Source organism: Loxodonta africana, chromosome 3, assembly GCF_030014295.1.
Source record: "Loxodonta africana isolate mLoxAfr1 chromosome 3, mLoxAfr1.hap2, whole genome shotgun sequence".
Lineage (NCBI taxonomy): Eukaryota > Metazoa > Chordata > Mammalia > Proboscidea > Elephantidae > Loxodonta > Loxodonta africana.
This window is the reverse complement of record NC_087344.1, coordinates 46,653,245-46,675,041: the sequence shown is the minus strand read 5'-3', so window position 1 is coordinate 46,675,041 and position 21,797 is coordinate 46,653,245.

Genomic DNA, 21,797 nt, shown 5'->3' with positions numbered 1-21,797 from the left:
TCTGTAGGGATGAGACATACTGTTCCCAGCCTGAGAGAGAGGTGAGGTTGCTTGTCTGCAGCCACACAGGGAGCTGGTAACCATGGCAACCTTTTTTTGTCACTTGACCTCTAGGTCCTGCTGGAAATGGCCCGGAGTCCCCCTCACTCTCACCCAGGGAACCCCAGGTAGGACAAGTTCGTTGGGAACTTTCTACTCTGGAGCACTGGTTCTGCCCATTCATACCTTTGGGACCTGGTGCAAGTAGCTTAACCTCTCTGGACCTCAGTTTTCTCATCCAAAAAATGGGGTGAAGTAACGTCCTTGTGTTGGTGACCCCTCTGTCAGCTACAAATGTCAGAAATACAATTCAAAGTGGTTTAATAAAAAAGCAGATTTGGGGGGCTTGCATAATGGAAAAGCCCAATATGGACTTCTTTTATATTCTTTCAGGTATGGCTGGCTCTAGAGGCTCCAACAATACATTTAGAACTCAGCTTTTCTTTCTGTCGTTCAGCTCTATGTGGCTTCATTGCAGGAAGGCTCACTCTAGAAGGGGCAGGGCGCTCCTAGGACTACACCTTTCCAGCATTAAGTCAGTGGATTTGCACGCCTACCTCTGAGCCATTTACCGTGGCTGGGGGAACACTCACTGATGGCCAAGGCCTGGGGTGCAGCCACCCAACAAGAACTACATGGACTATGAGAAAGGGGCAGGCGTGGTGTGGCTGGAAGAAGGGGGACTGGGTGCTGAGCAGAAAACCTCACAGAGTCCCACCTTGCACATGCTGTGAGCATGGAAGAGGGGTGCTTGGTACAGGGCTTGGCACAGATTCTGCATTCAACCAACCCCAACTCTGTTCACCGTGGTTGCTCCCAGTTTCTACTTGGGGGCATGCAGCGTCCCCCTGGGCAGGTGTGAGGGCTGTCCTGCCTCCTTCTGCCACTCTTGAGGTCTCTGGCTCCAGCTGCTCCCCCAGGCCATTCCCAGGCCAGATCCCAGGCTCTGGCCTTCTGCCTGGCCAAGGTTCCCCAGGGAGGGGCTCACTCCTCACCCTACCCAGCCTGGGAGCTGTAGAGCCTGCACTTCCACTAATGATGTGGAGAAGAGAGAATAAAACTAGCCTGAGATAGAGCTATTTTAGCTGAAAAGCCCTCCCCCTGGATTTGAGCATGTTTTTCAGGGATAATGAGCTGGGGCTGAGGGAGTCACGGTGGGGAGGGGGTATGTGTGAGGCAGGGTGGGGGGAGTACTTCTGGCCCAGGCTCCAGTTCTGTAGGGACTGGACTGGGGGCCCTGAGGAGAGGGGTGATCGAGGGCTCTGTGCCCCCTGAGCTGAGTTCATCCCACAGCAGCACTGCTCATACTTTCATTACTCCCTCTCCCCCACGCCCCTCCCAGAGTCTGATCCACCCCATGTAGGAAGTATCCCCAATGGTCAAGATGATCTTAAAAAAGATCTTACCAAGCTTTATTATCTCTAGCCTATATTGTGAAAACACTGGGTATCTGTTTTATTTTTCCCCAAATATAAAGCCACATTATAAAACTGCAGTTGCCTTTTCCTGTTACAACCCTCCTGCCCCCATCCAGAGAGATTATGACCTCCTCTATGATTCTGCCCTATTAGGTGAATATTTGCTCCCAGGGATCAAGGAAGGAGGAGGAGAAAGATGCTAGGGAAGAGCAGTGTCTTGTCTCACACCCACCATGGACTTCCAGAAGGCTCTATGGTGGGGTTTTTCACTTCAGGCAACCCCCTGCACCTTTCCAGTTCCTGATGAGGAAACTAAGGCAGTGCTGGGGAAGGAATGAGCATGGGGTCTTTGCTTTTCTCCTTGGGAGTCACCCTTCTTCTCTGTCTGGCTGTCTCAGTTCTGGGACCAGGTGTATGGTTGGGGTGGTGGGGAAAGAGGTCAGCATCCCTATCCTGTTTCCTTGGGTGGAGAGGAAAGGCTGGGAGGAGAACCAGGATTCGGGGAGGTGTGTGAAATGATACGGAAGGCTCTGGAGCAGGGAGAAAATGAGGTCATAAGTGAGCAGAGCTGGCAGAGAGACCTGGCTCCCACGGGGTCCTCAGGGACCTGATCTGATCACCTAGTCTCTGCCCATGGCGGAGCCTGAGGGGAGAGGTACTGAGGAGCACAGAGGGACGGGCTAGGAGTTGGGGCTCCGAGAGTTCAGGCTGGATGCGGTAACTGACTGTGTCCCTTCCTGACTGTGTGACTCTGGGCAAGTCTCCAGAGCTCTCTGGGCTTCAGTTTCCTCATATGCCAAATGGGGACAAGATTGAGTCTACTTCACCAGGCAGTCATGAGAATGATATTGGGTTGACGCGTGGAAAGCACTTAAAATAAATATCAAATCGTATTAGTATCCAGGACTCCCTGGGTGGCACAAACGGTTGAGCACTCAACTATCAGCCAAAAGGTTGGGGGTTCGAACCAACCCAGAGGTACCTCGGAAGACAGGCCTGGTGATATGCTTTGAAAGGTCACAGCCTTGAAAACCCTATGAAGCAGTTCTACTCTGCACACATGGGCTCACCATGAGTCAGAATCAATTCCACAGCAACTAACAACAACATTAGCATTTTCCCCTAAAACACAGAGGCTACTCCATGGAAGAGGGGTGCAGAAGCCTTGCAAAGGACAGGGACTGAGGGCGCCCAGGGTTTCCTCTTAAAGCCATGTCATAGATTGAATTATGTCCCCCCAAAATGTGTGTTATCAACTTAGTTAGGCCAGGATTCCAAGTGTTCTGTGCTTGCCCTCCATTTTGTGATTGTAATTTTATATTAAAGAGGATTAGGGTGGGATTGTAACACCCTTACCAGGTCACCCCCCTGATCCAATGTAAAGGGAGTTTCCCTGGGGTGTGGCCTGTACCACCTTTTAACTCTCAAGAGATAAAAAGGAAAGGGAAGCAAGCAGAGAGTTGGGACCTCATACCACAGGAAAGCACCACTGGGAGCAGAGCATGCCCTTTGGACCTGAGGGTCCTGCGTCTGAGAAGCTCCCAGACCAAGGGAAGATGGATGACAAGGACCTTCCTCCAGAGCCGGCAGAGAGAGAGCCTTCCTCTGGAGCTGACGCCCTGAATTTGGATTTTTAGCCTACTTTGCTGTGAGGAAATAAATTTCTCTTTGTTAGAGCCATCCACTTGTGGTGTTTCTGTTATAGCAGCACTAGATGACTGAGACAGGCCCACAAGGGCTTGAGAAGGGGTCAGTGGTGCAAAGCCCTTGGCCATGCTCTGTCCGTCCCCAGTTTCAGAGCCCTGTGGGAGATAAAGGCCTTGGCTCTTGGACTTTGGAAGGACCCTCTCACCACACCTTGGATATTTGAGGGCCTATTATCCAGACAGGGGTATCACTGTCACTACATCTAGACAAGGGCAGTGGAGAAAGGTAGAGGGGGCATATCAGATGAAAGCTAGGTGGAGGGAGGGGTTGGAGGGAAAGGAGAGGGGTGCTGCAGAGCTAGGCATGATGTGGGGGGAGGGACCCCTCTCTTCTTGGTGCCTCTTCAAGAATGCAAAATTTCTCTTCTAAGCACACTGGAGATGGCAGAGATGGCGAAGCAGCGTCAGAGAAACAGCAGCAGCAGAACCAGGAGACCAGTGCAAAACAGTGCTGGAGCTGACCCAGAGAGCAAGGCAGCTGAGTGCCTTTGTGCAGTAGGGGTGCCTAGGGCACTTATCGGTGGAGCTAGGCTTGCTGAACCACGTAGCTAGAGGGCTGAGTGCCTTCTGGCTGAAGTTTACTGGCAGAGTGGGGTGCCTTCAGACACTTATTGGTGAAGTTAAAGAGCTTTGAAACATTTGCCCCAGCAGAGCAGACGTGGATGGAGAGGCCCAAGGACCCAAGAGACCAAGGAACCAGGAGGCAGAAGCTGAAGAGACAAGGAATACAAGAAGCAGAGATGCCTCACCCTCAAAGGGTAGAGTCACAACTCAGATGCACTAGGAGAGCGGGGCCGCCCAAAACCAAGGGAGCAGAGTTGCCATTCCAGTGGGCCCGGATGGCGGAGCTAAAGCCCAGGGCCGAGGGGCCTTCACTCAGAATCTGGAGAGTGTGGCCAATACCTGGAGTCTGGAGGGCAGGGCCATTGTCTAAATGGTCTCAGAGAACAGAGGATTATTTTCAAGCCTTGAGGGCTAATGTAATGTGTTCTGCTGACTTGCTTGGTGCCTCTTAGGACTTCTTTCCCTCATTTGTAATGGAAATATCTAGTTTGTGGCTGTTCCACCATTGTACTTTGGAAGCAGATAACTTCTATTCTAGATTTCACAGATGAAGAGGAATTTTACAAAAGATGAGATTTTGAACTTGGAGTTGATTTAAGACTTGTGCTATGATGTGATGAGGAAGATGTGTTTTGCATATGGCAAGGACATGAATTTTGGAGGGTGAAAGGATGGAATGTCAGGGACTGAATTTTACCCCCCCCCCCAAAATCTGTCAACTTGGCTGGGCCATGATTCCCAGTCTTGTGTGATTGTCCACCATTATGTCATCTGATGTGATTTCCCTAAAAAAAAAAAACTTTTTTTATTCCCTAGGTGTTGTAAATTCTGTCTCTACAATGTTGATGAGATGGGATTGTTGGCATTATGTTAATGAGACAGGATTCAATCTACAAGATTGGGTTGTGTCTTGAGCCAATTTCTCTTGATATATAAAAGAGTGAAGCAAACAGAGAGACACGGGGACCTCATACCTCATACCTCAAGAAAGTAGTGCCAGGGGAAAAGTGTATGCTTTGTTCTCAGGGTCCCTGTGCCAAAGAAGCTCCTAGTCCAGGAGAAGATTGATGACAAGGACCTTCCTGCAGAGCTGACAGGGAGAGAAAGCCTTCCCCTAGAGCTGACACCCTGAATTTGAACTTACAGCCTACTAGACTGTGAGGGAATAAAGTTCTGTTTGTGGAAGCCGTCTACTTGTGATATTTCTGTTATAGCAGCACTAGGTAACTAAGACAGTGGCCTTGGACAAGTTACTCCATCTCTGAACCTCAGCTTCCTTCCCTGTGAAATGGGATAGCAATACTTACCTTACGGAGCTGCTGTGGGAGTCAATGAGGTGAGTGGTTGAGAAAATGGTTTGTGAACACTAAGTGTTCTGCAAACACAAGTTTCTGGCAGAGTTGAAGAGTCTTCTATAATACCTTCTCTTGGAGGTCTAACCACTCCCCCAAACACCCAGCCGTGGAGAAACTGTTTTAACCAGATTTTGGGCAGCAACCTCATGTCTCCTCCATCACCACCACCAACTGTGGTGAAGATGACCCAGGATATTCACCTGGTCTGCCAGCCTTGGGATAAATAGGGGGCTCTAAACTTGCAAAGGAGTCCTGGTGGTGAAGTGTTTAAAAGCTCATGCGGCTAATCAAAAGGTTGGCAGTTTAAATCCACTGGCTGATCTTTAGAAACCCTATGGGGCAGTTCTACTCTGTCCTATAGGGTCACTGTGAGTCAGAATTGACTCAATGGCACACAACAACAACAACAGACTTGCCAAAGAACATCAAGGATTTCCAGGGACCACCACAAGCTGGAAGAGGCAAGGAAAGACCTTCCCTAGAACCTTCCGAGAGAACATGGACTTGCAGATGTCTTGATTTCAGACTTCCAGCCAACTGTGAGACAACCAGTTTCTATTGTTTTAAGCCACCCAGTTTTTGGTACTTTGTGATGGCAGCCCCAGGAGACTCATACAACCCCTGCCTTCCCCTTCCCTCGGTCCTAATTCCACTGGAGCAGAATTCAGCTTGGAGGTGAGGGGACAGGCAGTCCATGCAAACATACACCAACTGGCCACCTGAGGTTTTCCCAAAGTTAGCTCCCTCCTGAGGTATTGGACTCCAGCCCACATGGTGGCCAGAGGAGGCAGCCTGTCCACACCCCCCACAGAACCCAAGAGGAGAACAGGGATCAAGCTGGTACAACAAAACCCTCGGACGCAATCTGCCAGGTCTAGCAGCTGCACTTTTGCTTAGCTGAAGTTGATGTTTTCTCAGCTGACATGAGCTGGTGGCACAGGATCCCTTGCAGGTCAGGGACCAGTTATGCTTTGCCTTTGAGGACCTCGACCCCTACCTTGGGTTTTAGTCGCCTTGGGGTCTGGGTGCAGAACATTGGGGGTAAGTTCTGGTCTTTGTCACACTCAGGTCACCTGCAGTGGCTGCCTGGGGTGGGGGGAGGCTTCCAGAAAAAACAAGGTCAGGAGGAGGGAAAGAATACATCTGGAACTGAGGCCAAGCTGTTCAGCACTGCGGACAGTGCCCTACCGGCCTTAAAGACCCAGAGACCAAACGTAACCAAACCCTTGCCATTGAGTTGACTCTGACTCATGGTAACCTCATGTGTTACAGAGCAGAACTTCTCCATAGGGTTTTCTTGGCTGCAGTCTTTAAGGAAGCAGATCGCCAGACCTTTCTTCCATGGCATTGCTGGATGGGTTCGAACTGCCAACCTTTAGGTTAGTAGACAAGAGCAAACTATTTGTGCCACCCAGGGACCTCCAAGAGGCCAGAGACTTGGAAATCCTGAATGGAAGACCTCCAAGTCTCAGAGGGGAACACAGACAGAGAAGGAGAGAGGGGAGGTACTGATGCTGGGTGCTTTTATTCATTTTATGTATTTATTCATCTTAGTCTCATTTTACAGCTGGGAGAACTGAGGCTCAGCAAGGTTAAGTAAGTTGCCGAAGGTCACACAGCTAGTTAGTGGTGGAACATTGATTCCAATCCAAGTTTGCCAGGCTCCAGAACCCCCCCAGCCCCCCGCTTTCTGCTTCTCTAATCAGATGGGAGAGGCACAGCCTTCACATACTTGTGGCAAAGATGACCTTAAAGCTGCCAGCATTTGTACCAAGGAGGCTGGGTTTGTGAAGTATTTTGTGAATCCCACTGGGTGTGCATGAGGGTGCCTTGAGTAGGGTGTGATTGTTTGCAAGAGATCATGAGACTCTCCGTGGGAGCTGGAGGATGACAGTTGGTGTCACATCTTGGAGACCCTCCTGACTCAGTCCGGGAAGGAAACCTAGAATCCACTGCTAGCTTTTTTTTTTTTTTTTAAGCGCTTAAAGAACAGACCGGAACTGATAGCTAAATTAAACCTGCTGAGAGCGCCTGTTTAATTGAAAATGCCATCTGTAATTTAAATGTCAGAATTGGGATAGTTATTATGACCGCCTTGAAGACTGGGGCTCATTCCACAGCTTCAAAACAGACCAAAAAAAGCAGTAAATGGACCATGGCCTGTGGTGTCGTGGAGCGATTAATAACTTCTCTGGTCCCGCTGGGCTCTGGCTCCTACTGCAGCCCCCACAGAGGGAGTCTGGCTGGGAGCTGGGAGTACTGCACTTGGGCTCTAGGACTCAGCCCCCTGCCCTGCCTCCTTCACATCTCTGCTTCAGCCTCCACCAGCTGAAGGGTGAGCTTTCCAGAGTGCAAGCCTTATCTGGTCTCTCTTCTACTTAAAATGCATCAGGGTCCCCCTGGCATTTCTAGGATGAAACCCTAACCTCTTAGGCTGGAAGGCAAGGCCTTGCCCACCCCTCCAGCTTTAGCTCCTGTCATTGTCTGCTACAGACAGCCCAAATGCCCCAGGCTTTCTTACAGGCTGAGCCGTCTGCCTGCAGAGCCATTCCTTTTCTCATATACCTGGTGAGCACCATTTATCATTCATGGCTCAGCTCAAGTGTCATCACCTCCAGGAAGCCTTCCTTGAGGGTCTGTGCCTCCCCAAAGTGCTGACCAAGTAAGGTTAAGTGCTTTTTTCTTGGTCTCCCATGGCCCCTTTGCTTACCCTATAACTGACTTACACCATGTTGTTTTTTCCCCACTGTCTTTATACTATGAGCTCCCCAAGGACAGAGCTGATGCCTTGTGTATCTTGAGACCCACTGCCCAGCCCTAAGCAATCACAATACTATTACTACCACTACCAGTTACTGTTGAGTCGATTTCGACTCACGGTGAATGCGTGTGTGTCGGGGTAGAACTGTACTCTATTGGGTTTTCAAGGGCTATGCTGTTTTGGAAGCAGACCACAAGGCCTTTCTTCTGAGGCACCTCTGGGTGGATTCGAACCACCAACCTTTTGGTTAATAGCTGAGCACTTAACTATTTGCACAACCCAGGGACTCGAGGAATCACAATAGATAACATTTATTGAGCACTGACTGTGCATAAAAAAAAAAAAACCCAAAACAAAAACCCAAACCCGCTGCCGTTGAGTCGATTCTGACCCATAGCAACCCGATAGGACAGGGTAGAACTGCTCCATAGGGTTTCCAAGGAGTGCCTGGTGAATTCAAACTGCCAACCTTTTAGTTAGCAGCCATAGCTCTTGTGTATCAGGCGCTATTATTAGTTCCATTTTAGAGACAGAAAAACTGAGGCATGAAGAGTAACTTGTCCAAAGCCATGTGACTACCAATGGCAGAAGTGGGACTTGGACTGAGGCAGTCTGCCTCCAGGGGCCAGGCTTTTAACCACTTAGCTATAGTGCCTCATGCAGGGCCCTGAGTTTAGAGAGCGTTCATTGAACAGTGAATGGCTTGTTTCCTGACCTGGAGAGAAGATGCCATAACAAAGTGATTGGGCATAAATTCTGAACAGAGTTCAACTAGCCAGTGGTGATCATTTTCCTGTTCCTGAAGCTCAGGCCCTGGTGCTCAGGCCTCCCTTCATGAGGGACCTGAAGATGGAGGTCTCTGAGCCTAAGGCCCCATGGCTTCAAGGGGGGAGTCTTTGTCCCTTCTCCCACCCTTTGCAGGCAGCTCTGCCTGCTCCATGCTCTGCCTGTGATCCCCAACTGCACTTAATGAAGCAGTGGGGTACAGTTAGACAACCAGGGTTGGTGTTCTAGCTCTTCTACTTACACCACAGGACCTTGTGCGGGTTACTTCACCTCTTGGATCCTCAGTGTCTCCATCTGTAAAATGGGGTAGCATGTTGAGATCATGAGATCATGGAGGTACAGTGCTTAGTAGAGGCACATAGCTCAAATATATGATAGTTGTAAGATTCATTCACTCATTATTTCCTTCTTGGCCCATGTCCAGGGGGAAGATACTATAGCTGTTCTGTCTCTGCTCCTGGGCTCTCAGCTCCTAGCTCTGGGGCATTTTAAACTGCTAAGTGGAAAAAGAGCCTCCAAGATCACTTTTTTTTTTCTTTTTATTGTGCTTTAGGTGAAAGTTTACAGCTCAAGTTAAAGTCTTGTTCAAAAATTTATACACGTATTGTTTTGTGACATTGGTTGCAATCTCCAGAATGTGACAGCACCCTCGTTTCTTCCACCCTGGGTTCCCTGTGCCCATTTGTCCAGTTCATGTCTCTTCCTGCCGTCTCAGCCTGCTTTTGGACAGGAGCCGCCCATTTGGTCTTGTATATCTGTGTCTTAGTAATAGGGCTGCTATAACAGAAGTACCACAGGTGGATGGCTTGAACAAAGAGAAATTTATTCTCTCACAGTCTAATAGGCTGGAAGTCCAAATTCAGGGTGCCAGCTGCAGGGGAAGGCTTTCTCTTTGTGTCGGCTCTGGAGGAAGGTCCTTGTCATCAATATTCCCTTGGACTAGGAGCTTCTCTGCACAGGAACTCTGAGTCCAAAGGACACACTCTTCTCCTGGCGCTGCTTTCTTGATGGTATGAGGTCCCCATGTCTCTCTGCTCATTTCTCTCTTTTATATCTTCAGATTCGCACAAGGCAACCTGATCTTGCAGATTGAGTCCTGCCTTGTTAACATAACTTCCGCTAATTTCACTTCATGAACATCATAGAGATAGGATTTAGAACACATAGGAAAATCACATCAGATGACAAAATGGTGGACAATCACACACTACTGGGAATCATGACCTAGCCAAGTTGACACACATTTTTTGGGGACACAATTTAATCCATGGCCATTCGATTGAACTCAGAAGCACGTTCCTCAAGTGTGTTATTTCAAGATACATTTTTGTTCATGGCTGATGCTTTGCTCATCATGGTCTCAGTGTGGCCCTAACCTCCCAGCCCCCTCGGGTCCACACCCCGTGTTCATGTCCTGTCTGCCCTCTGCCCTGCTCCATCCCCGGACCTCCTCTTCTCTAGGGCTGTCTTGGAGCTGTTTATTCCCTCAGCCAAGAGGAAAACAGAGAAACTCACTTCTAATTAGATAGGTTTCTGTCCCCCTTCTTGCATGTTCTCAACTTGTTAGAGGGAATTGTATATCGACATTGGTGCTGATTTGCATAATTCGGATATAATTAGGAGAAAGATTTGCCAGTGTGGCAGGCAAAGGGGAAGGTGCTGCTGTAGCCTGTTGGCCTTGCGGAGACCTTGGAACTGGACCTTCGATGCTTACCAAAGGCAAGGGTTCTCTTCTCTGCAAAGGGTGGTGCCATGGTAGAACTCTCACCTCCCATGCGGGAGACCCAGATTTGATTCCGAGCCAATAGGCTTCATGCACAGTCACCTCCTATCTGTCACTGGAGGCTTGAGTGTTACTATGATGTCAAACAGGTTTCAGCGGAGCTTCCAGACTAAAACAAACTAGGAAGAAAGGCATGGCACGCTACTTCTGAAAATCAGCCAACGAAAACCCATGGATCACAATGGCCTGATCCACAACTGATCAAGGGGATGGTGCAGAACCAGACAGTGTTTCATTCTGACGTGCATGGGATTGCCATGAGTCAGGGACCGACTTAATGACAACTAACAACAACCACAACTTCCCTGCAAAACCCTACAGTCACTTGTCTCCAGAATTTTACTCTTCCATGTGGTTTCAAGGCAATAGGAAAGCCCTCTTGTCCTCACAGTATCTCCTTGCCTGCCCTAGCATGTGGAATTCTGAGCATGAGGGCTATTCCATGAGGACCTGCTGGGGATATAGAAAGACTTTATGCTGTCCAGGTCACCAGACACAGGGGTGGGTGCTTATGATGCCCACTGTCTGGAGGGGGGAAAGAAGACCTGCGGGCAGTGTCATTTTAATAGTAGGAGGAAAGGAAGGAAAATGGAACAGTGCTTGAAGCAAGAGACTAGAAATGAGTGTGACCGGTGAATTATGTAGCTCCTCTAATGGAAGCCGTGATGCGTCCTTGGAAAGAGTAGAAATCTAACCAGGCAGCAGGGAAACAGATGAAAAACGCACACCCATGCCTGTCCTAGTCTGTAACCGTTTCTTCACGACTCCATTCATTTACTCATCTATTTGTTCAGCAAACACTTGTTGAGGGGCTATTATGTGCCAGGCAAGTAGTAAGGAATTAGGTGTTAACGCTGGCAAAACGAATGTGACCTCTTATCCTTGCTAGTAATGAATTTGGCTCCGACACACCCCAGTCTAGGAGGGTGGATTTTGGTTGAGGATTTAGGACTCGGGGCAGACTCTGGAAAGGATTCCAAGACCATATGATACCTCCCTTGAGTTGTGTTTCTCTCTATTTTACCTCTGAGCTGGTTCTGCCCCAGGGAGGCAAGCAATAGCACTGAGGGTGGGGTGGGGACACTCCCAATCAGGTGAGGACTGGGACATGACCACACTGGGCGGGGTGGGGTCCTCCGGATCAGGTGAGCAACCTGGGAAGCAGACAGGCAGGTAGGAAGGGAGGGTCCCCCCACACCCATGCTGCCCTCACCTTGCCCCAGCCTGACTCTCCTCTCCCAAGCAGCCCCTACAGAGTGCCTAGCACCAGAAGCGACATTCAGTTTCCTCAGGGAGCAATTTCCAGGCCACTGATTTACTCGTTAGCTGTCACCACAGGCCCTGAAGAATAAGGCCTCTTCCTGCGGAAAGGATATTAGAGGCTGAGGTGGGAAGGGCTAGGGCAGGGTGATATTTATTTCCTGGGCATTTGCTGCAATGAATCACAGGCTGTCTCTAACTTGCTCTCACGAGGCACCACAGGCCAGTCCACAGGCCTCAATACACTGTCCTCTTGTCCTCTGGGGCAGCTCCTGGTGATCAATGCCAGAGCCTGACCCATGACTCAGGCTGCTTGTCAAGTATGTGCGTGGGCATATTTGTGCACAGGAATGCTGAGAGAGGGGAGAAGGCAGCTACCCTTCACTTGGAGAAGACATTGTGATTCACTCATTCATTCATTCATTAAATAAACATTTATTGAACACCGTGGTATCCTGCTGTGCACTGGGCTTGCTGCTGGGTGTACGAGGGTGAACCAGCCTAGCCTGGGCCCTGTCCCTTGGAGCTTAAGTCATGTTACCTTTTCCATTCCTCTGCTACCACCTGGTGGGTGGGTGCTTGGGTGTTGCAATCGGTTAATGCGCTTGGCTGCCAACCTAAAGTTGGTGGTTGTTAGCGCACTTGGATGCCAACCTAAAGTTGGTGGTGGTTAACACCCTTGGCTGCCAACCTAAAGTTGGTGGTGCGAACCCACCCAGCAGTGCCATGGGAGAAAAGCCTGGCGATCTGCATCCATAAAGATTACAGCCAAGAAAACCCTACGGGGCAGTTCTATTCTGTAACACAGACCTTGACTCGATGGCAACGGGTTGGCTGCCAACCACTAGGCAAGACTCTGTTCTGACTCAGCGTGGGATTGACCCCTCCATTCTCTGTTCTACCTCCCTCCCTCACCTCCGCCCCACGCCACCTCAGCCCAGATGGTTAAAGAAGATATTCAATCTCTGAATGCCCTGGTGCTATTTCCCAACTTCCTCTCAGAACTTGTATGCTTTCCTTGGGCGGGAGAAGGAAACTCTTGCTTCATTAGCACTAACTTTTGTCAGACCCTTCCTGGTGGTTACTTCTTATTGTTAGTTGCTGTCAAGTTGGCTTCGACTCACAGCAACCCCAAGTATAAGAGAATGAAACATTTCCCAGTCCTGTGCTGTCCTCACCATCCTTGGTAGACTCAAGTCCCTTGTTGCAGCCCCTCTGTATTTTGAGTCCTTCCAATTTAGAGACTTATCTTCCGGCACTATATCGGACAATATTCAGTTGTGATCTCATAGGGTTTTCATTGGCTAATTTTCAGAAGTAGGTCGGCAGGCCTTTCTTCGTAGTCTGTCTTAATCTGGAAGTTCTGCTGAAACCTGTCTGCAGGTTTGAAATACCAGCGGCAGAACTTTTGGTGTTATAGCAACACGCAAGCCACCACAGTACGACAGTGTGACAGGTGAGCGGTGGTTACTTACCTTACGTCATTTCACCCCTATTTTACATATGAGGAAGGAGCCCTCGTGGCACAGTGGTTAAGCACTCAGCTGCCAACCGAAAGGTCTTTGGTTGGAACCCATCAGGTACTCCGGGGGAGAAAGATGTGGCAGTCTGCTTCCTAAAGATTACAGCCTTGAAAACCCTACGGGGCAGTTCTACTCTGTCCTATAGGGTTGCTATGAGTCAGAATTGACTCAACGGCTGTGGGTTTACAGATGAGGAAATTGGCCCTTGGTCACACCTTAAGCAGGGGTGTGCTAGAGCAGGCTCACCTCCTTATGCATCTTTTCCCAACTTGGTCTTTAGTGATGTCAGGTTAATAGTTTGATATTGGCCACGGTGGGAGTATTTACACCATGGAAGTTGGCAGTTGCCACAAATCAGGGCTTTTTCCCTTTGGAGAGCTGATTGTTAAGCGTTTACCAGTATACTACTGTACCTAAGTGCTTCCTCTGCAGTAGTAGCAAAAGATGGGGGTCATATTGAAAGCTGGCCCTTCTGCTGGTAAGAAGCTTCTTTATTCGGGAAGAACCGAGGAAGGGCAAAATTAACTCCCATGAGGACTTAGGCGCTTTGGCCCCTGTTTGGCCACTTTTCAACATTACGAATCATTTTGGGAATCAGATGTGGTTCTTTGCCACCACCACCTCACTTGGCTCCTGTGCTCAGGTTAATGACAGCATTAAGACTTTACTGCTAATTGAGGTCTCTCTCAAGGTGAACGGGTGCTTTTATTGGTGTGAGTGATAGTTTTTTGCTGGGCTCTGAGGACAAGGCAGGAATCTGGCCAGGGAAGTGCACGGAGCCCACTCTTCAGAGATAAACACAGAGAGGTCCTCTAGAATATGCTTTCTCCTGGCTGGGTTTTTTCCCCCCTTTATCCTTTTGATCTCAGCTTAAATGTCATCTCCTTAGAAAGACCCTGGCCATCTTATCTATATCTATAGTAGCTTTCCTTGCCCCTGTGATTTTCTTTTTTAGTTTATTTTCTGTTTGCTTCTTTCTTTGCTTCTTTCCCGAGAATGCAACCTCCAAGATGGTGGGAAACCAAGGCACAGAGAGGCTTAACCATGTGCTCCGTATTTATCGTCTCCTCATTGTGACCTCCTGATCCCTGATCTGGGGAAGACTTTACCCCCACTTGTTTTCTTTTCTTAAAGGACCCTGGGTGGTGCAAATGGTTTGCACTCATCTACCAAGCTACAGGTTGACAGTTTGGACCCACCCAGCAATGCTGCAGAAGAAAGACCTGGTGATTTGCTTCCCTAACGATTATAGCCAAGAAAATCCTATGGAGCAGTTCTACTCTGTAACACATGGGATTGCCATTAGTCAGAATCAACTCAATGGCAATGAGTTTGGGTTTCGTTTTCTTTCTTAACTCAAAATACTAGGATGAGGCCATCAATGGTCAGCATCAGGTTCCTGGAATTGCAGTCAGAGTCCTGATTTTGGTGCTTTTGAGCTGCGTGACCATGGGGAAGGGAACAGCAAGGACAGCCTGGAACAGAAGCTGTGGGAGTAGATGGAGCTCCTTCCTCCTGGCCCCTCACCCAGTAATCTGTAGCTCCATTCTCCCAGAGACAATTTTCCTAGATACTCTGAAGTCTTAAAAAAAAAAAATCTACTTTTGAAATTCTAAAAATAATACTTTCACAGGAGAAAATCTGGAAAATACAAAACCATGTTAAGACAAAAATCAAAGTCGTCTTTGAGATGAGAGAACCAGGTTGGCTCTACTCCCTTCCTTTCCTGAATTAGTCCTCCTAACCAAAGCTCAGGGCCCCGCCTCTTCCAGCAATTATAAGTAGCATTAAAACTGGCTCCTGGACTTATTACATCCAAGAATAATAGTGTCTGTTACTATAAGAAACTAATTAACAACATGCAATGAGGGGGAAAAATTCAATTAATTAGTGGCCTAATAAGCACTAGTAATGACTCTGGACTTGACTTGGGAGTTGGGGTGGGAGTGATGGAGACCCTCAGAGGACTGGGGCTTGAAGGCTTAAGAGGTGGGTGTGAGCACAGGGCTTGGGAATGGGTGGTGGTCCTGAGAGGCTGAGAGAGCATTGTCTAAGAGGATAGGAGTCCTTGGCAAACGGTTAAAGTGATCAGCTGCTAACCAAAATGTTGGAGTCTGGAGTCCATCCAGAGGATCCTGGTGATCTACGCTGGAGAAGTTAGCTGTTGAAAACCCTGTGGAGCACAGTTCTACTCTGACACATCTGGGGTTGCCATGAGGCAGAATTGACTTGACAGTAACTGGTTTTCGGGTTTAAGGGGAAATAACCTGTTTCTGTTTCTGCTGGTTTTTTGCTGTGCTTTCTGGGCTGGGTCACTCCATCTTAGCATATTATCGTCCCATTGTGGTGGTTTGGCAGCTTCCAGGGAAGTGAGGAATTATTGTCTTCTTCTGTCCTGTGGACTGGGTGAGGGAAGGGGAGGTGGGCACACAGGGTCCCTCTTGTCCCTCATAGGCCCTCCTCCTGGAGCCCTTACCCACCCACTCCCTCCTTCCAGTTCTCCCGTCTTTCAAGCAGAAGCTTGCACTCTTTATTTTTTTTTTAAGTCACTCTTAACATGGCCCCTTCCCGAAGTTGTACCTCCAACTGGTCCCCAAGTCTTGTGACTGCTACCTCCTAAGTGGTTCTCCCTGCTTCCCCTCCCTAACTGTCCCCCACATCACTCCCCCAGGGCTATCTGTGCTCCAGGCACTGCACCTTCTTTAATTATTTGAATGAGGCAATCAGTGGTAGAATGTTCACCTTCCATGCAGGAGACCCAGGTTTGATTCCTGGCTGATGCACTTCACATGCAGCCACCACCCATCAGTGTGGTGGCCTCTGTCAGTGGAGGCTTGTGTGTTGCTATGGTGCTGAACAGGTTTCACTGGAGCTTCCAGACTAAGATGGACTAGGAAGATACGCCTAGTGGTCTACTTCTGAAAATCAGCCAGTGAAAACCCTATGGAGCAAAATGGTCTGATCTTGTTGTGCGTGGGGCCACCACGACTCTGGGGCTGACTTGTTAGCAGCTAGCAACAACAGATGGTTTTCGAGCCTCAGGACCCCTCTCTTGCATAGGTGTCGTCCAAGGCCCTTAGATAGAGAGACCTTAGCTTTTTTTGGTAAAATTTGCAAATTTAGATGATTTTAACCTTAATCCTTTAGACTATTGTCTCTTTCCACTCGAACTTGGCACCAGAGTGGCTATGGGCAATTTTAGAATCCATCAAAGACTAAGATGAGTTGGGGATTCATTTGCTGTGGCTTCAATGGGATATAATTAAGTGGTTCATAGTCTCCAAGTCCAGTTAAGAAGCTCTCCTACCACTCCCCCCACCTCAAACACACTGGGCTGACTCACCGAGATCATGACCTGAAGACACAGGACCAGTGGTCATGTTTGATGTGAACATGTTCCATGGTGCCGGCCTAGAAGGTTGGATGTGGAAAATTTTAAGTAGAGGATTTGGTTTTCATGGAACGTCATCATAATAGGACTCTCTTCAGACCATACTTGTTATGGATCAAATTATGCCCCCCCAAAAATGTGTTATAAAATCTAAACCCCTACATCTGTAGATGTAATCCTATTTGGGAATAGGACCTTCTTTGTCATATTAATAAGACTGTATCAGCGTAGGGTGTGTTTTAAACCAATCACCTTTGAGATGTATAAAAATCAAATTAGGCACAGAAAAGGAAGCATGGAGGGAAAGATAGATGCCACTTGGAGATCGCCAAGGAATGACAAAGAAGCTGAGATAAAGGTTTCCCCTTCAGAGCAACACAGAGAGCCTTCCCCTAGAGCCGGCACCCTGAATTCAGACTTCTAGCTCCTAAACTGTGAGCCACCATGTGCCTGTCAGTTTGTTGTACTGTGGAATCGGGATATGGAAAGTACGAAGTATGAGTCTAGGAAAATTGGAAGTTAAAAGAAAATGAAACAGAACACATAAAGATCGATATCCCAGGCATTGGTGAGTTGAAATGGACTGGTATTGGCTATTTTGAATCAGACAATCATATCGTCTGCTACGTCGGGAATGACAAGTTGAAGAGGAATGGCATATGTTCATCGCCAAAAAGAACATTTCAAGATCTATCCTGAAGTACAAACTCTGTCAGTGATAGGATAATATCCAGATGCCTACAAGGGAGACCAGTTAATATGACCATTATTCAAATTTACGCACCAACCACTAAGCCCACAGATGAAGAAATTGAAGAATTTTACCAACTTCTGCAGTCTGAAATTGATCAAACATGCAATTAAGATGCGTTGATAATTGCTGGTGATTGATACGCGAAAACTGGAAATAAAGAAGAAGGATTGGTATTAAGGAAAATTTGGCCTTGGTGATAGAAGCAACACTGGAGATTGCATGATAGAATTTTGCAAGACCAATGACTTCATTGCAAACACCTTTTTCCAACAACATAAACAGTGACTATACACATGGACCTCATCAGATGGAATACATAAGGATCAAATCGACTATATTTGTGGAAAGAGATGATGAAAAGCTAAATATCATCAGCCAGAACAAGGCCAGATGCCAACTGTGGAACAGACCATCAATTGCTCATATGCAATTTCAAGTTGAAGTTGAATTAGAACAAGTCCACGAGAGCCAAGGTATGACCTTGAGTATATCCCACATGAATTTAGAGACCATCTCAAGAATAGATTTGACACATTGAATGCTAATGGTCGAAAACCAGACAAGTTATGGAATGACATCAAGGACATCATACATGAAGAAAACAGGAGGTCGTTAAAAAGGCAGGAAAGAAAGAAAAGACCAAAATGATGTCAGAAGAGACTCTGAAACTTGCTCTCGAAAGTCGAGTAGCTAAAGTGAAAGGAAGAAATGATGACGTCAAAGAGCTGAAGGGAAGATTTCAAAGGGTGACTGAAGGAAAAAAAGTAAAGCATTATAATGAAATGTGTAAAAATCTGGAGAGAGAAAACCAAAAGGGAAGAACATGCTAGGCATTTGTCAAACTGAAAGAACTGAAGAAAAAATTCAAGTGTCGAGTTGCAATATTGAAAGATTCCATGGGGAAAATATTAAATGATGTAGGAAGCATCAAAAAAGAAGATGGAAGGAATACACAGAGTCACTGCATCAAGAAGTGGTCGACATACAACCACTTCAGGAGGTAGCATACGATCAAGAGCCAATGGTACTGAAGGAAGAGGTCCAGGCTGCATTGAAGGAAAACAAGGCTCCAGGGATTGACAGAATACCAACTGACATGTTTCAACAAATGGATGCAACCCTGGAAGGCTCACTTGTCTATGCCAAGAAATTTGAAAGACAGCTATCTGGCCAACCAACTGGAAGAGATCCACATTTGTACTCATTCCAAAGAAAGGTGATCCAACAGAATGTAGAAATTATTGAACAATATAAAAAAAACATTTTTTTTTCTTATGATTAATATTGGAAACCCTGGTGGCTTAGTGGTTAAGTGCTATGGCTGCTAACCAAAAGGTCGGCAGTTTGAATCCACCAGGTGCTCCTTGGAAACTCTATGGGGAAGCTCTACTCTGTCCTATAGGGTCGCTATGAGTTGGAATCGACTTGACGGCAATGGTTTTTTTGGGGTATGATTAATATCACACACAAGTAAAATTTTGCTGAATATCATTCAAAAGTGGCTGCAGCGGTACATCAACAAGGAAGTGCCAGAAATTCAAGCAGGATTCAGAAGAGGACGTGGAACAAGCGATTGTTGTTAGGTGCCATCAAGTTGTTTCTGACTCGTAGACCCTGTGTACAATAGGACGGAACACTGCCCGGTCCTGCACCATCCTCACAATTGTTGTTATGCTTGAGCCCATTGTTGCAGCCACTGTGTCAATTAATCTTGCTGATGGTCTTTATCTTTTTTGTTGACTGTCTACTTTACCAAGCGTGATGTCTTTCTCCAGGGACTGATCCCTCCTGATGAGATGTACAAAGTATGTGAGACGAAGTAAGTCTCTCCCATTCTTACTTCTAAGGAGAATTCTGGCTGTACTTCTTCTAAGACAGATTTGTTTGTTCTTTTGGCAGTCCATTCAATATTCTTCTCCAACACCATAACTCAAAGGAGTCAATTCTTCTTTGATCTTCCTTATTTCTTGTCTAGCTTTTGCATGCCTATAAGGCGATTGAAAACACCATTGCTTGGGTCAGGCGCACCGTAGTCTTCAAGGTGACATCTTTGTTTTTTAGCACTTTAAAGAGGTCTTTTGCAGCAGATTTGCCTAAAGCAATGCATCATTTGATTTCTTGACTGCTCCTTCCATGGGCATTGATTGTGGACCCAAGTAAAGTGAAATCCTTGACAACTTCAACCTTTTCTCCATTTATCATGATGTTGCTTATTGGTCCAGTAGTGAGGATTATGGTTTGATTTATGTTGAGGTGTAAGCCATATTGAAGGCTGTGGTCTTTGATCTTCATCAGTAAGTGCTTCAAGTCCTCTTCACTTTCAGCAAGCAAGGTTGTGTTATCTGCATAATGCAGGTTGTTAATGAATCTTCCTCCAATCCTGATGCCCCATTGTTCTTCAAATAGCCCACCTTCTCGAATTATTTGCTCAGCATGCAGACTGAATAAGTATGGTGAGAGGGCACAACCCTGACCCACACCTTTCCTGACTTTAAACCGTGCAGTATCCTCCTGTTCTGTCATCTGTTGATGGATCCTGGCTGAAGGCAGAGAATACCAGAAAGATGTTTACCTGTGTTTTATTGACTATGCAAAGGCATGTGACTGTATGGATCATAATAAATTATGGGTAACATTGTGAAGAATGTGAATTCCAGAACATTTAATTGTGCTCATGAGGAACGTGTAAGTAGACCAAGAAGCAGTCGTTTGAACAGAACAAGGATAGACTGCGTGGTTTAAAATCAAGAAAGGTGTGAACTGACTTGACAGCACCTAACAACAACAACAAACTGAGAGAGAACGAATTTCTGTTTATTAAAGCCACCCACTTATGGTATTTCTGTTATAACAGCCCTAGATAACTTAAGTGATACTTGAGAGTGCATCATGTATAAGTATAAATGCACTATATATATATATTTTTTCCTTTTCTTTTTCTGATGGTAATCATTCCTGTCTTGGTAGGTATATTAGTTTCCTACTGTTACTGTAAAGAGCCCTGGTGGTGCAGTGGTTAAGCGTTTGGCTGCTAACTGAAAGGTTGGTAGACTGAACTTACCAAGCACTCTGCCAGAGAAAGATGTGGCAGTCTGCTTCCGTAAGGATTTACAACCTTGGGAGCCCTACAGGGCAGTTCTACTATGTCCTATAGTGTTGCTATGAGTTGTAATTGGATACAAATGACCACAGATTTGGTGGCTTAAAAAACTTAAATTTATAATCTTACAGTTCTGGAAGTCAGAAGTCCAAAATGGATCTCATTGGGTGAATTAAGGTGTGGTAGGGCTGCAGTCTTTCTGGAAGCTCTAGAGGCCACTTGCTTTCCTTGCATCATAGCCCCTTCCTTCATCTACATAGGCTGAGTCCTTTTCATGCTGCCATCTCTCTGGTTATCCCTCTTCTTCCTTCCTGTTCCACTTTTAATGACCCTTGTGATTATAATGGGCCCATTCAGACAATCCAGGATAATCTCTCTGTTTTAAAGTCAGCCAGTTAGCAACCTCAATTGCGTTAGCAACCTTAATTCTCCTTTGTCAGGTGAAAACCTAACAAATTTACAGGTTCTGGGATTAAGGTATGGACATCTTTGGGGGCCATTATCCTGCTAACCCTGTGAACCAGCAGCCTGCCAACTGACCTGCAGATTTTGAGTTTGTCAGCCCCTGCAACCGTGGGAGTCAGGATTTGGGACGTGCCAGTCTCCACAATTTTGTGGGCCATTTCCTTGAAATAAATCTTTCTATATTTATATATACGCTTCACTGGTTTTGCTCCTCTAGAGAGCCCAGCCTAAAACAGGCATGGACTTGTAATAGCTCTACAGATGGTAAGTGTGTTTGTGTGTGAAGCCACATGTTTATGCATTCCAGCTACCAATAACAAAAAAATTTTTTATTATATAAGTAGTAGGTATACGTGTATACAAAATAATACATATCAAATCATGTGTGCGTGTTTGTGTGTTTCTATCAACCATGGTACAGGAATTATTTTCTTCTCTTCAGAAAATTATATTACAAGATTTTGACTATGAGGAGGGGATCGAAGAATAGGCAGCTAAAAATGTAGAAGGAACTATTGCAGAGGTGTGTCAGGCAGTTAGTAAAAATATAGTATAAAAAATGGGCAGGGACTTGCACAGATATTTCTCCAAAGAAGATATACAAATGGCCAATAAGCACATGAAAAATGCTCAACATCATTAGTCATGAGGGAAATGAAAATCAAAACCACAATGAGATACCAATTCACAGCAACTGGGATATCTTTTGGAGCCCTGGTGGTGCAGTGGTTAAGAGCTTGGCTGCTAACCAAAAGATCAGCAGTTCGAATCTACCAGCCACTCCTTGGAAACCCTATGGGGTAGTTCTACCCTGTCCTGTAGGGTTGCTATGAGTTGGAATCGATTCCACAGCAATGGGTTTTTGAATTAGGATGTCTGTTACCAAAAACTG